The following is an 11,915-nucleotide window of genomic DNA, read 5'->3' on the forward strand; positions in this document are numbered from 1 at the left end:
CTCCATCTTCTTTGCCCCCCCACCGGAGGCATCAGCGGGTGTCTTGACACTGCCATCTTCCTTGACCTGCGCCCGGTCCCTGACAGCTTTTAGGGTGGCCCGCATGCTCTCCCGCAGAGCCCGCCCTGTAGGCAGGGCTCCTAGGAAGCTTCCGGCTCCCGCTCCTGGTGTGGGGATGGGGACCTGCCGTGGACCCCCTGACCATACTAAAGGCTATAAGTGACCCCGTGACCCCGGGCACCCCTGTGTCGCTGCTTGCCCCGCCCGCCGACAGCCGTGGGATCCCGTGGAGGTCCCAGGTCTGACTTAGCCTCTGCGTGCGTCCTCTGCCTCGGGGTCTAGGGAAGAGGGCCTGTGAGCAGAGGGTGCCCGGGGAGCCTGTGGGTCCCCGATGCTGGGGTCAGGGCCGGATGCCTGGGGTCTGGGGCCAGCACCCTTCTCCTAGGTGAACTGTCGAAGCAGGCGAGGTGGCGGAGGGGCTGGGCCATGCGTGCTGCCCTGCGGTCGGAGGCCACCCATCAGGGAAGTGAGGGTGTCGGGAAGGGGGGTACAGGTGCCAGGAGCGTTTCCATTCCCCTCCCCCACCTCCCCTGGACTCCAGACCTTCCTCCTCTCCCCAAAGCTGCTTCCAGGCAGGCCCGGCCTGTGCTCCGGCCGCAGCGCCCCGCTGCCACCGGGCAGCGGTCAGCGCTCAGGGCTCGGGGAGCAGTTCCGGAAGGAAGCCAGCGGCCAGGAGCCAGGACGGCTGGGACTTTAGACATCTAGGAGGGAGACCTACACGATGGCGCCGAGCGGACCGCCACTTCCTGAAACAGGCTCCGGTCAGCGGGATTCAGGGCCTGAAGGAGAGAAGGACCTTGTCCTCTGCTGCCCGATTCCTTATCCGTGAGGACGGAGCCACCTAACACTAACAGCGAACCTGCCCATGGTCCCTGATTCACAGGAACACCGAGGGACAGGAGAGGACACAGAGAGCTGCCTGCGTCCGCCTATGGTGTCGCAGCCAGCGCCTGACCAGGGCGCCCTGGAGCCCAGGAGCCAGAGGCCGGGCTGTCCACCCAGGCTTCTCTGCCGGGCGTTTCCCGCTGCTCCTTCAAGCTCACACCCCGGGACACACAGGACCCCGCGCTTCCCACTGCTCCGGGTGACAGGTGGGCCCGAGCTGCGTTAATATTCCGGCGACAGATGAGCTCTGGGCTGCTGTGAGACTGAGCCTCGTGCCGTCCTGGATCCACCCACAGCTGCCCCTCAATCCTGGTTAACACCCAGCTGGTGACAAAGCGGAGGCAGGGCATGGTGGGCACACCGCGTGGCCACTGACATGCCATTAATTTACGCTGGTGCCAGCCTGGCCTGACAGCTGGAGAGGGTGGTCTGCCTCTGGTCGGAGACCCCCGCCCCCTCCTGCCTTCTTCTGGGGGCGGGGGGAGCAGTAAGCCATCTCAACTCGGGGTGCAGACACCAGGCCACCACCTCCCGGACCTGCTGGGTCAGAAGCCCAGGGGTTTGGCCTCCAGCCCCTCGTTTGAGAAGCACTGTGTCCGGCGACCCACGGCTAAAGGCAGTGCTCTAGGGCTGGTAGGGCCAGGCCTCGGAGGGCCTCTCAAGCCGCCCTGTCCCCACGGGCACCTTGAGCTGTGTGAGTGCGGCCTCGGTGCTCGCTCGCCGGGAGGTGGCCTGGCGACAGCTGAGCAGTTTGGGGCCCTATTCCTCCTCTCCCCGCTCCCTGACAGGGTGGGGGGCACACTCGGATTTGGAGTCACCAGCTGGAGGACGAAACTGCCAAATTAGAGCACTGCCAACTCAGAACGTGGGAGCCAAGCGGAAATTCACCCCGGTGACGAGCCCGGTGCTGGGCCGACTCTCGTGTCCCCCCAGCCCCTCCCACTGTGGCGGTGGGCAATCACAGGACACAAAGCTACAGTTGGGGGGCTGGGGGCCAGGGGAGTGAGTGGGCCACCAGGGAGAGCAGGGCCCGCAGCCTGAGCCAGGAGCTTGGGGTCTCTGGGCTCCCACAGTTAAGTGGGCAAGAGACAGCTGTCGCTCCTGGCCTGGACGGAGGTGAGAGAGCCTGGCAGGACCCGTGGGCGTGAGCACCCTGCGCGATGGGCCTTGCAGTTTAAAGAGCAGTGAGCCCTCCTTTAAACAGAAGCAAAGGGAAGCTGGACGGGGGAGTCAGGGGGAACGGCTGCGGGGTACGGGACGCAGGGTGGGGGACGCGGGCAGGAAGGATGTGTTTGGACAGCTTGCTCAGGGGTCGTTCCTTCGGTCCTAGTGAGGAACCTGTGGCTGGCGGGTCCCCCGGACCTGCCGGCTCCTAATGAGGACGGCGGCCGGCCGGGCACGGGCCCCGTGTCCTCCGCCAACGCGCAGAGCCTGGTTCGCAGGGCACCGGGGGCACGTGTGTCATGGTTGAGGTGGCCCGCGAGCTTCCGCGTTTATCAGTGGTGCTCTCGTTGGGGTGGGAGGCGCCTGGGGAGGGGGCTGAAACGCCTCGCCTCCTGCCCGTGGCTGAAACACGCCAGTGACAAATGTTCTCGTTGGGGCACGTCCCTGCTGCGAGACCACGGGTTGGCACACGTGTGTCCGTCACGTGCGCCACGTGGGAGAAGCGAGGAGGTGTGGCCAGAGCTCGGCCCAGGCCTCGCAGGTCCCCGGGGCGCGACTCCGGCCCCCGCCCCCTTCTGAGCGTTCTGGACAGTTTTCTATAACAAGCCTCGTGACAATCCAGTGACGCTCGATGGCCCCATCTCTGTCGGACAAATAACCAGGCGCACAGGAGCAGCAACGTCGGCCACGCAGCCAGCTGGCCGACACCCGAGCGCCCGCGGGTGGCCTTTCCAGGTACGTCTGCGCTTCGAATGAGGGGTTTTGAAATATCAAAAGTGGTCGCTGAACACCGAAGTTATAAGAGAATGTAAGCCGACGATGGACGGGTCCTCGGCTCGGGAAGGACGACATACAGTATAAAAGCAACAGAAAGAAATCACTGGGGAAAAGTTCCCATCGGTTTGCGTAGACGTGGAAGACGTCTGCATTTCAAATAGATAACGCAGTGAAAAGGCAAACAACAGATTAGGAAAAACACATACAGCAGCTACAGCGAAGAATTAAGATCTTTGCTATACAAAGAGTTCTTACATATCAATAAGAACGCCGATACCCCAGTAGAAAACTTGGCAACGCGCGTGAACGGACGATTCACAAGATGCACCCCGTGCCTAATAAACACAGGACAGCCTCTTCCAGTAAACGGGTCATCGGAAAACCCTGTTCCCATGACCACATTGGCAAAGATGTGCCCTCTAATGATGCTGGTAGCTTTGGAAGTCCACTGGGTGCTATGTGTCAGGGGGTCCAGTTCACCCTCGCAGGAAAGTGGCCGAGAATCCCCAGAATTATCCTAGGGCAATAGCAAGGAAGCAGACAGTCTATGGATCCAGATTTAGAGTTTATTATTCAAGTAGCCACTCAGTGGGAACCAAACGTCAGGCACTGGCGGCCGGCCGAAGAATGGTTCGTCCACGTGACGTACACATTCGGCCATGAACGTGGAGGGTGGATATTTTGCGTTTCTCGGTTTGTTAAGAACGTGGTGTGTTGGTTTTCTGTGGCCGCCAGGAAAAGCCCTACAGACCGGGCAGCTCAAACAGCAGACATGACTGTCTCCAAGTTCCGGAGGCCACACGTCCTAGGGTTGGCGCCTTCTGAGGCCGCGACGGAGGGTCTGTTCCAGGCTCCTCTCCTTGGCTTGCCGACGGCCATCTTCCTGTCCTCATATATAGGTGTCCGTCCCCAGATTTCCTCTTCGTGAAGGACACTGGCCTGATTGGACGAGGGCCCACCCTCGTGGCCTAGTTCTAACTCAATGACCTCTGTAAAGACGCGTCTCCAAGGAAGGTCACATTCTGAGGTCCAGGGGGTCAGAACCTGCACACGTGAACTTGGGGAGGGGGGCGGAATACTTCAACCCACGACACATGGGAAATATAAAGTGACTGAAAACAGAGATGATGTAATCCAGTGAGTGGTGTTTCTCATGGTTCGGATTCTAAGAAAGGCGCAGACGATGGAAAACACGCAAATGTTTTTGGATTGTGTGAGTTCAGAGCCATGTGGTCTTTTTTATATTTCTGCGTATGTTTCATAATTTAAAAAAAAAAAAAAGCTTTAAAAAATAGATCGGAAATTCTGTCTGCTTCCAGTTCGATGGCGACCAGAAGCTGGGAACCGGGCTTAGTGTGGGCGAAACGGGTTCGCGAATGAACAAATACACGTGAGCAACGAGAGAGCGTGCCTTTGTAGCACTGGTTCAGCAGCTGTCCCCCGACTTACCCAAAGCTCTGCCTCCCGGAGCCATCCGGGTGGGACTGTCGTAGCTTCCAGGGAGCCGGGCCAGGCAGGACCCGGAACTCTGCCCAGAGGACAAAGGTCTCCTGTTGCGGGCTCTTGGCTCTCGGAGTGCTTTTGGGGGCGCCGAACCTGTTTTTTCGTGTGAGGTTCCGGCTGACGATGTGTGGGAAAGCACCAGCCTGTGAGCACATGCACTTTAGAGTTCCTTCCTCTCAAAACGTCTGGCGCATTCTTTCAATCATGCTCAACCGTGACAGACCGCTGTCACTTCAAGCTGCTCTGGTCTGGGGAATCGGCCGAGAGTTGTCTGCGGCCCAGGCTGGTGGGCAGTCGTGGTGGATAAACGGAGTTGCCCCGTCTGAGATGCCGAAGGAGGTGGAGCCCCCGCCACCAGCCAGGGCCTCGCATCACCCCCACCCCCAAGGTCACAGGCCGCTGGGAGGCCGCCGAGCGCCTACGCGCGGCTGCTCTGCACTCAGGTGTGCCCGAGTGCAAACTACACACCACCCTCGGGGACTTAGAGAATGTGAGAAAGCTCACCGAGAGTTTTTCACATTGATCGCTCACCGAAACGGCACTCTTTGGGGGACAATGGGTCAAGTGACAATAAAGCGAGTTTCCCCCACGTCTTCTCACTTTGTAAACACGCAGCTAGGACGTTTGCCACATCCTACGTGGCGTCGCGTGGCGTCCGGGCCGCCGATCTGGGTAAAGGGGGGGCGCGTTGCTGCGTGGCTCGCTAACCGGCCTGTCGTTCGTGAGGAATTCTGGAATTTAAAAAATATTCCAGACCAGGGAGTCATAGCCAGAAAAGACACAGCCTTTGCGAGACGATGAATCGGAAAGACGACACGTAGTTGATGTGCGAATCTTCAAAAGTTTCATAACTTGATCGTCACGTGGCGCGAAGTGGTCAAACAGTCAGAACACTGGTCGGCAGCACGGTGATAACTTGGCGTGGTGACCGGTAGTTACTGGCTTAGCGTGTGATCCCGTCGTAGGTTATGCAGGTGTTTAATCACTGTGTTGTACACCTGAAACTAATACACTCTTGTATGCCAACTATGTTTTAATAAAAAATTTTAAAAAAATACAGATAAGGGAAAGACACCTCTCGACCTGGAGTTCCCAGTAAGGCTTCCTGGAGAGCGTGGTCTGGGGGTGATGTGGGCAGCGAGGAGCGCCCCACCCCAAGTGTCCAGACGGCGGTTAAGCTAGGGATTGGCCACTGACAGCCCATGGACCAGACAAGGCCTCCTCCTGTTTTGTATTGTACGTGAGCTAAGGACGGTTGGTTTTTAAACGGTTGGAAAGAATCGAAAGGAGACATTTTTGTGACACATGAAAATTGCATGAAGTTCAGGCGCGGAGTCTGTAGCGAAGCCTCGCGGCACAGACGCACCTGCCCGCTTACCGCCTGCTCTCGCTTTCACACTGCGGGGCCAGAAACATTTACTGTCTGGCTCACCACAGACCAGCCCGCGACCCCTGGCCGAGGGGCCAGCTCAGTTCCACGGCCCCCACTGGAAGCATTGGGACGGGGGAGCCTGAGAAGGGGCGGGTTCAGCACAGCCAAATGGACTCCGGGCCCTGGACGTGGCCGGGAATTCAGGGATGTCTGTGACGGAGGGCTGGCGGGGAGAGGACCTGGCGTCCGGCCCCCCAGGACTGGAGATCTCCAAGGTGAGGCTGAGGGTGGGAAACCCGGTGATGGGGGAGAGAGTGATGGATCTTTCTGGGCGAAGACGCTGGGACCTGTCAGAATGGTGTGTGTAGGTGACTTAGCCATGGAGGCAACTGGAAATACACAAATGGAGGCTGGAGACCGGAGGACCGAGCCGGGGGCTCAGGAGGGACAGCCGCAGAGCCAGGAAGGGCTGAGACTCCAGCGCTGAGCCATCTGGTCCCAGGACGGCGAAGAACAGTACGGCCACCGCCCCTCCCCCACCAGGGTCGGTGCGCTGTCCCCATCCCCCGAGCCAGCCGGAACCCCCCGCCCTCACTCCGTGGCCCCAAGAGCCCGTCATCCAAGCACTGGAGACAGGAAGAACTCGATTTAGGGAGCATCGAAATCAGTTCTGGAGTTTGGAAGATGTGTACAAAATACAGAGAGTTCACGGAACAATACACTGTACCCGACACCGGCCGCCAAAGGGCGACGCTTCCAGCTGACCTTGTCACGGCGAATGCGCGGCATGCGACCTGCCGCTCCGGCCGTGCTTCAGCGTGCAGTTCTGCAGCGTCGGGCCGTCCGCGGGGTCATGCGGCCGTCACGGCCCGCATCTCTGGAGCCTCGTGGTCCCAGACGGACACTCGGTCCCCGTCGGACACTCACGTCCCATGCCTCTCCTTCCCGCGCCCTGCCCCGCCCCTGGCACCCACCCCTCCGCGTTCTGTCTGTGGATCTGAGCCCTGCGGGTGCCCCGCGTGAACGGAATCGGGGTATTTGTCCTTCCGGGTCTGGCCGGCCCCCTTAGCGCACCGCCCTCCAGGGCAGAGCTCCCTGCCGCAGGCGTGGGAATTCTTCCCCTTAAGGCGGAATCGCGCTCCCTGGTCTGGAGGGACCACACTGGGCGCATCCGTTCCCACCGGTGATTTCATCGTGTTCACAGCTCCGTCTGGTGGCCGTGCTCACGCGCCCCGCTGAGGGGACGCCTCGCTGGCTCACGTGTCTGCGGCTCATGCCTTTGATCGTTTCGTGTTCCGCGCGAGTCACGGTTGCTTCTCGCCAGCCTCTGGGTGCTGGCTTTCCCTCCGCATCTGGCCGCCTCTTCATGTGATGGCCGTCTGCCCCGTGGGGACGCCACGCCTGTCTGGGGTGAGCCTGGAGGAGCTCTGTATCTACTCTGGGTTCTGACCGTTTTGTCTCTAGTTTATCCTTTTCAGAGAATGAGTCGTGTGTAAACTCAGGACACCCCTTCCCTGCCGAGCCGGCCCCATAGCGTGTTGGGACATCAGGCTGCACATGAGAATGACGAGGACACAGGATGGGCGGGGTGGGGTGGAGGATGGGAAGGAGGAAGGAGACCCGGGAAACACAGAGGGGCAGGAAGTTGAGGAAGGAAGGGGATTCGGGGTGAAAAGAGCAAAGAGGCAGCCTGCAGGTCGCGATGGAGGCGGGGCTCCTGTGGACTTGGTGGCACTCTGTGGGGGCAGTTTTGCCCCCAGGGGACACTTGCTATGTCTGGAGACATCTTTGGTTGTCCCACTGTAGGGTGGGGTATGCTAGCGGCAGCTAGTGGGTGGTCGCTGGTTAACACCCTAAAATGCACAGGACGGCCCCTCCACGAAGAATGAACGGGCCCCAAATGCCCGCCGCGCCTCGCGCCTCGGCTAAGAACCCAGCCTGCCCGTCGTGCGGCCTCGTGCTCGCGGGACCCGTCGGCAGGTGACGGGCGTCCGCTGCGAGCTGACAGGTGTGAGGCAGGGCGCAGTCCACAGGACGCCCGGCCAAGTGCACGCCCTTAGCCCATGCACCCTCTCCCTCCCTCCCCCAGGCAGGTGTGGAGAGCCCCGTGCCTGGACAGAAGCTCAAAGCTCGGAGGATGGGCACACTCCCCCCGCGATGTCTCTGGGCCGCCTCCTTCGCCGGGCCTCCTCCAAAGCCTCGGACCTCCTGACCCTCAGCCCGGGCGGTGGAGGCGGGCCCCCCTCCGTCCTGGACGGGGAGATCATCTACTCCAAGAACAATGTCTGCGTGCACCCTCCTGAGGGGCTGCAGGGGCTGGGGCAGCACCACCCAGGTGAGTTGGGGGTGGGTGGGGCGGGGGTCCCGGGCCTGAGGTGTGCTCTCTGGGTGCTGTAATTATTGAGCTCCAGCTTCGAAGGCTCCTGCCCCACTCCCCCACTTGACCGCGCCTTGACCCTGTGGACGCCTGACCAAGAGGACAACTCTGTTGCCCCGAGGGTTGGTGGGGGGAGGTTCTAGGCCCTGGGTCTGAGGTGTTACCTGTTCTGGGTACCAAACGGAGGGACCAGGGTGACTTGTGGAGACCTCTGCGGTGCAGGCCTGTAGTGGGGGCAGGTGACAGAGAGAGGGACGGAGGCGTCTGGCTCTTCCTCATCCCAAAGCCACGTGGCCCGAGAGTGTGGAGATCCTTGGCGTCACCAGCTGTCACCCTTACGCACGACTGGCTGACGGGCCCTGGGCGTCCCCCTGTTTTGGACACGAAGCTGAGCTAAGGAGATTCTGGCTGGGGCTGGAGCCCCGAGGGATGTGGGGGGCCCTAGCTCCTGCCCGAGAGGCTTTTCGGAGCAGAGACCAGGAGCCCTGGGGACCCAGCATGACAGGCCCAGAATCAGGACACCCCAAAATGGCAGGTGCTGCAGTAGGAAATGCCACCATTCCCCCAAAATGAGTGTTTAGGAGCCCAGAGAGCCCGCCCGTTCCCCCGCTTTGGAGAGACTGCCCTCCGTCCTTGTCAGCAATCCGGTGGGTGGCATCGCGAGATGACCCCATCTTCCAACAAGCCGCACGAAAGAAAAGATGCTGAGGGCTGCAGCCGACCGGAAAAGGCCGGAGCCAGCCACTCACCTTGAACGTGGCCCTCCTGTGAGGCCGACTGAAGTCTGCAGCCTACGTCCCTCCTACTGGTGCTGAGCCCAGCACCTGGGCCGGCCCAGGCCGGGAGGCTGACTGCAGGCAGGCACGAAGGCTTTGGGGCCACCAGACAGTGGACAGGCGGGGCTCCCCGTGCTTGGAAAAGCACAGCCAGGCCACCGCTGGGGGCCCGGAGCTCCCGGATCTGCAGACCTCGTGTGCCAGCAAGCGCACAGCTTCCCCCGCCCCACGCTCCACCGAGTCCGGGCGTGTCTGCCCAGCCGGGCCGTGTCAAGCCCACGGGTCGCTCCCCAGTGTGTGGCCACCACGAGAAACCAGACAGCGGCCCTGCCTTGCGCCGCTGACCGCTGTCCCCCGCCCCCACAGGCTACCTGTGCTTGTACATGGAGAAGGATGAGCTGCTGGGGGCCACCCTCATCCTCGCGTGGGTCCCCAACTCTCGGATCCAGAGGCAAGACGAGGAGGCCCTGCGTTACATCACGCCCGAGAGCTCCCCGGTGCGGAAGGCACCCCGCCTGCGGGGCCGGCCCGCGCCCCCGGAGCCACGGCCCGCCCTGATCCCCAGGGATGAGGACATCCTGGCGGTGGCCCAGAGCCTCCGGGACGCTGTGCACGTCAGCCCTTCGCGCGAGGACGGGGAGAAGCTGGCCGGGGGCCCGGGGACGGGCGGCCCCCTCCCGGCCTCCCACTGCCCGCCGGCCCGCGGCGACTCGGGAAGCGCGTCCGCGGTCGGGCCGCAGGACGGGGCGGGCGAGGAGGAAGGCTCCCTGGCCCTGTCCGCCGAGGGCGTGAGCGGGGACAGCTCCTTCGACTCCGACTCCGACGCCTTCTCCTCACCCTTCTGCCTGTCGCCCGTCAGCGCCGCGCTGGCCGAGGGCAGCTCCGTGTTCCCGGAGAGCGAGAGCGGGTGAGTCCCCGACCCCCGTCCGGGCGCGTGGGGAGCAGCGCGCGTGCCGCCGGCTCTGCTCGCGGAGCCCCGAGGGCGCCCCGCGTCCTGTCCCGCTGCCGCCGCGGGCGCCGGCTCCCCCCACTCCAGGGCCGTTCCGCCGCGTCCCACCCCGCTACACTACCGAGGGGTCGGCGCCTGCTGCGGGCCCGATGGCGGGCGGTTGTCACAGCCACCACGCGGCATCCTTAGGGGGCGTCGGGGCCCCAGAGAGGAGGTTGGGCACAAGGCTCGTGAACAGCGGGCTCCCGCCAGCCCGGAGCGGCCACCACCCCTGGCTTCTGTGCCCCTCCCTGAGCTCTCCTGTGGTCCTCACTCCCACTAGGTTTCTGGGCGGACGGTGGTGACAGTGGAGGTGGCAGTGGCAGTAAGCACCGAGGTTAGGCAGCCAGCCTGGCCTGTGCCGCGTTCGGGTGGTTCGAGCGTCGTGTGGGCGCCAGGCACGTGCCATGGTCACTTACTCTGATGCTCACAAGCTCCCCGGGCCCTGCGAGGGTGCTCTGCTATCGCTCCGGTGCATAGAGGGAGAAAGCCAGGCTCACAGGGGTTCAGGGACTTGCCAGAGGTCACCAGCCGGCACACGAGCCGAGCCGGGTGCCACCCCGGCCGGGTCTCCGCCAGGCCTGGAGCGTGCCGGGTCACTCGGCCCCCGTGTGAGCTCGGGGGCAGAGGAGCGGGGCGTAGGGGTGTGGAGCGCTTTGCCGGCCTCAGCGGAAAAGAATTTGAGACGATCCTTTCTGCTTCGTCCCCTCCATGAGACGAGGTGCGTTCAAGCCCGAGGTGGGCGGATAACCTTGGTTTCGAGTCCTGGGGTCCACACAGAGGAGCAGCCAGTGCTGAGCCAGGGCCCCAGGTGCTGGATGAGGTTCCTGAGCTCGTGGTGCTTCTGACCAGAGAGCCAGGCAGGGAATGAACCCAGCTCCAACCCCCCAACACATACACCCCGCACCCCCACCCCGGGTCCTGCGGGCACGGCTTAGAGCTCCCCCTGGTGGTGCCACGTCGGCAGTGCAGTGATGCCTGCGGTGTCTGGCACGCCCCGGGCGAGGCAGAGGGACAGGTCTCCCAGCTCGTCTTCACTCTGCCCTAGAGAGGTGACCGGCCCGGCCTCCAGCCCGAGGCTGCCCCTCTTAGCGGCAGAGCCAGAGTCAGGGCCCAGCCCGTCCTGCTCCGGTCAGCGGCCTGATTGCTTAAGGAGCTGGGATTCGGGTCTGGGGGGCCTGGTTGGCGTGGGCCCCCTACCCCCACCTTCTTGGAGCCCGTTTCTTCATTTGTAAGATGGGGGGTGGTAATGCTTGTTTCATGCGGTCACCCTGAAAATTCACCTGTCTTCCTTGGTGGTCTGCACCCCGGCTGCCTGTGAGAACCCCCAGTTCATGCAGTCCAGACGCCCGGGAAAGTCCCATGCTTCGAGAGCAGTGGGTCTCACCTGGGGCCGATTCTGCCCCCAGGGGATGTGTGGCAACGTCAGGAGACATGTTCGTCACGATCGGGGTGCTACTGGCATCTGGCGGGTAGAGACCAGGGGTGCTGCTCAGCGCCCTGCAATGCACAGGACAGCAGTACGGGGCTGAGGCCTCCTAGAGCTTCTGACCGCCTCAGACAGACATGGGGCCCTAGAGGAAGGAAATCGTTTTGTTTTTTTAAACTGAAGTGAGATGCACATGACAGAAATTTGCTAACAGAACCATTTCGAATCGTTCAATTCCGTGGCAGTCAGTGCGTTCCCATTACAGTGCAGCCGGCACCTCTATCTAGTTCTGTAACGTTTCCATCACCCCAGAAGCCCCGTGCATTGCCGGTCACTCCCCGTCCCCCTCCTCCAGCCCCCCCACCTCACTTTTGCGGTCCTCCCCAGCTGACAGCTTGCGGTCTTAACTTTCCTGTGTCTGTAGATTTGCCTGTTCTGGACGTTTCTTTATCAATGGGGTCGTACACGTGTGGCCTCTTGTGTTCAGCTTCTTTCACTCAGGATAATGTCCTCGAGGTCCATCCACGTCACCTAGCGTGTGTCAGGACTTCCTGCCTTTCTATGGCTGGCTGGTCTTCCAGGCG

The 11,915-nt window shown here is 62.3% G+C and overlaps 1 protein-coding gene across 2 annotated transcripts in view; it reads left to right on the forward strand.

Annotated features, from left to right (window-relative positions):
- The first annotated feature begins 9,697 nt into the window (after positions 1–9,697).
- Positions 9,698–11,915, forward strand: part of TBC1D16 (TBC1 domain family member 16) — a 52,952-nt gene continuing 50,734 nt past the window's right edge. For both annotated transcript variants that reach the window (XR_005652158.1, XM_039859763.1), the window contains exon 1: positions 9,698–9,821. The gene's annotated coding sequence lies outside the window, so the exon portion shown is untranslated. The remainder of the gene's footprint in view (positions 9,822–11,915) is intronic.

The sequence above is a fragment of the Pteropus medius genome, unplaced genomic scaffold (assembly GCF_902729225.1).
Source record: "Pteropus medius unplaced genomic scaffold, Ma_sr-lr_union100, whole genome shotgun sequence".
Lineage (NCBI taxonomy): Eukaryota > Metazoa > Chordata > Mammalia > Chiroptera > Pteropodidae > Pteropus > Pteropus medius.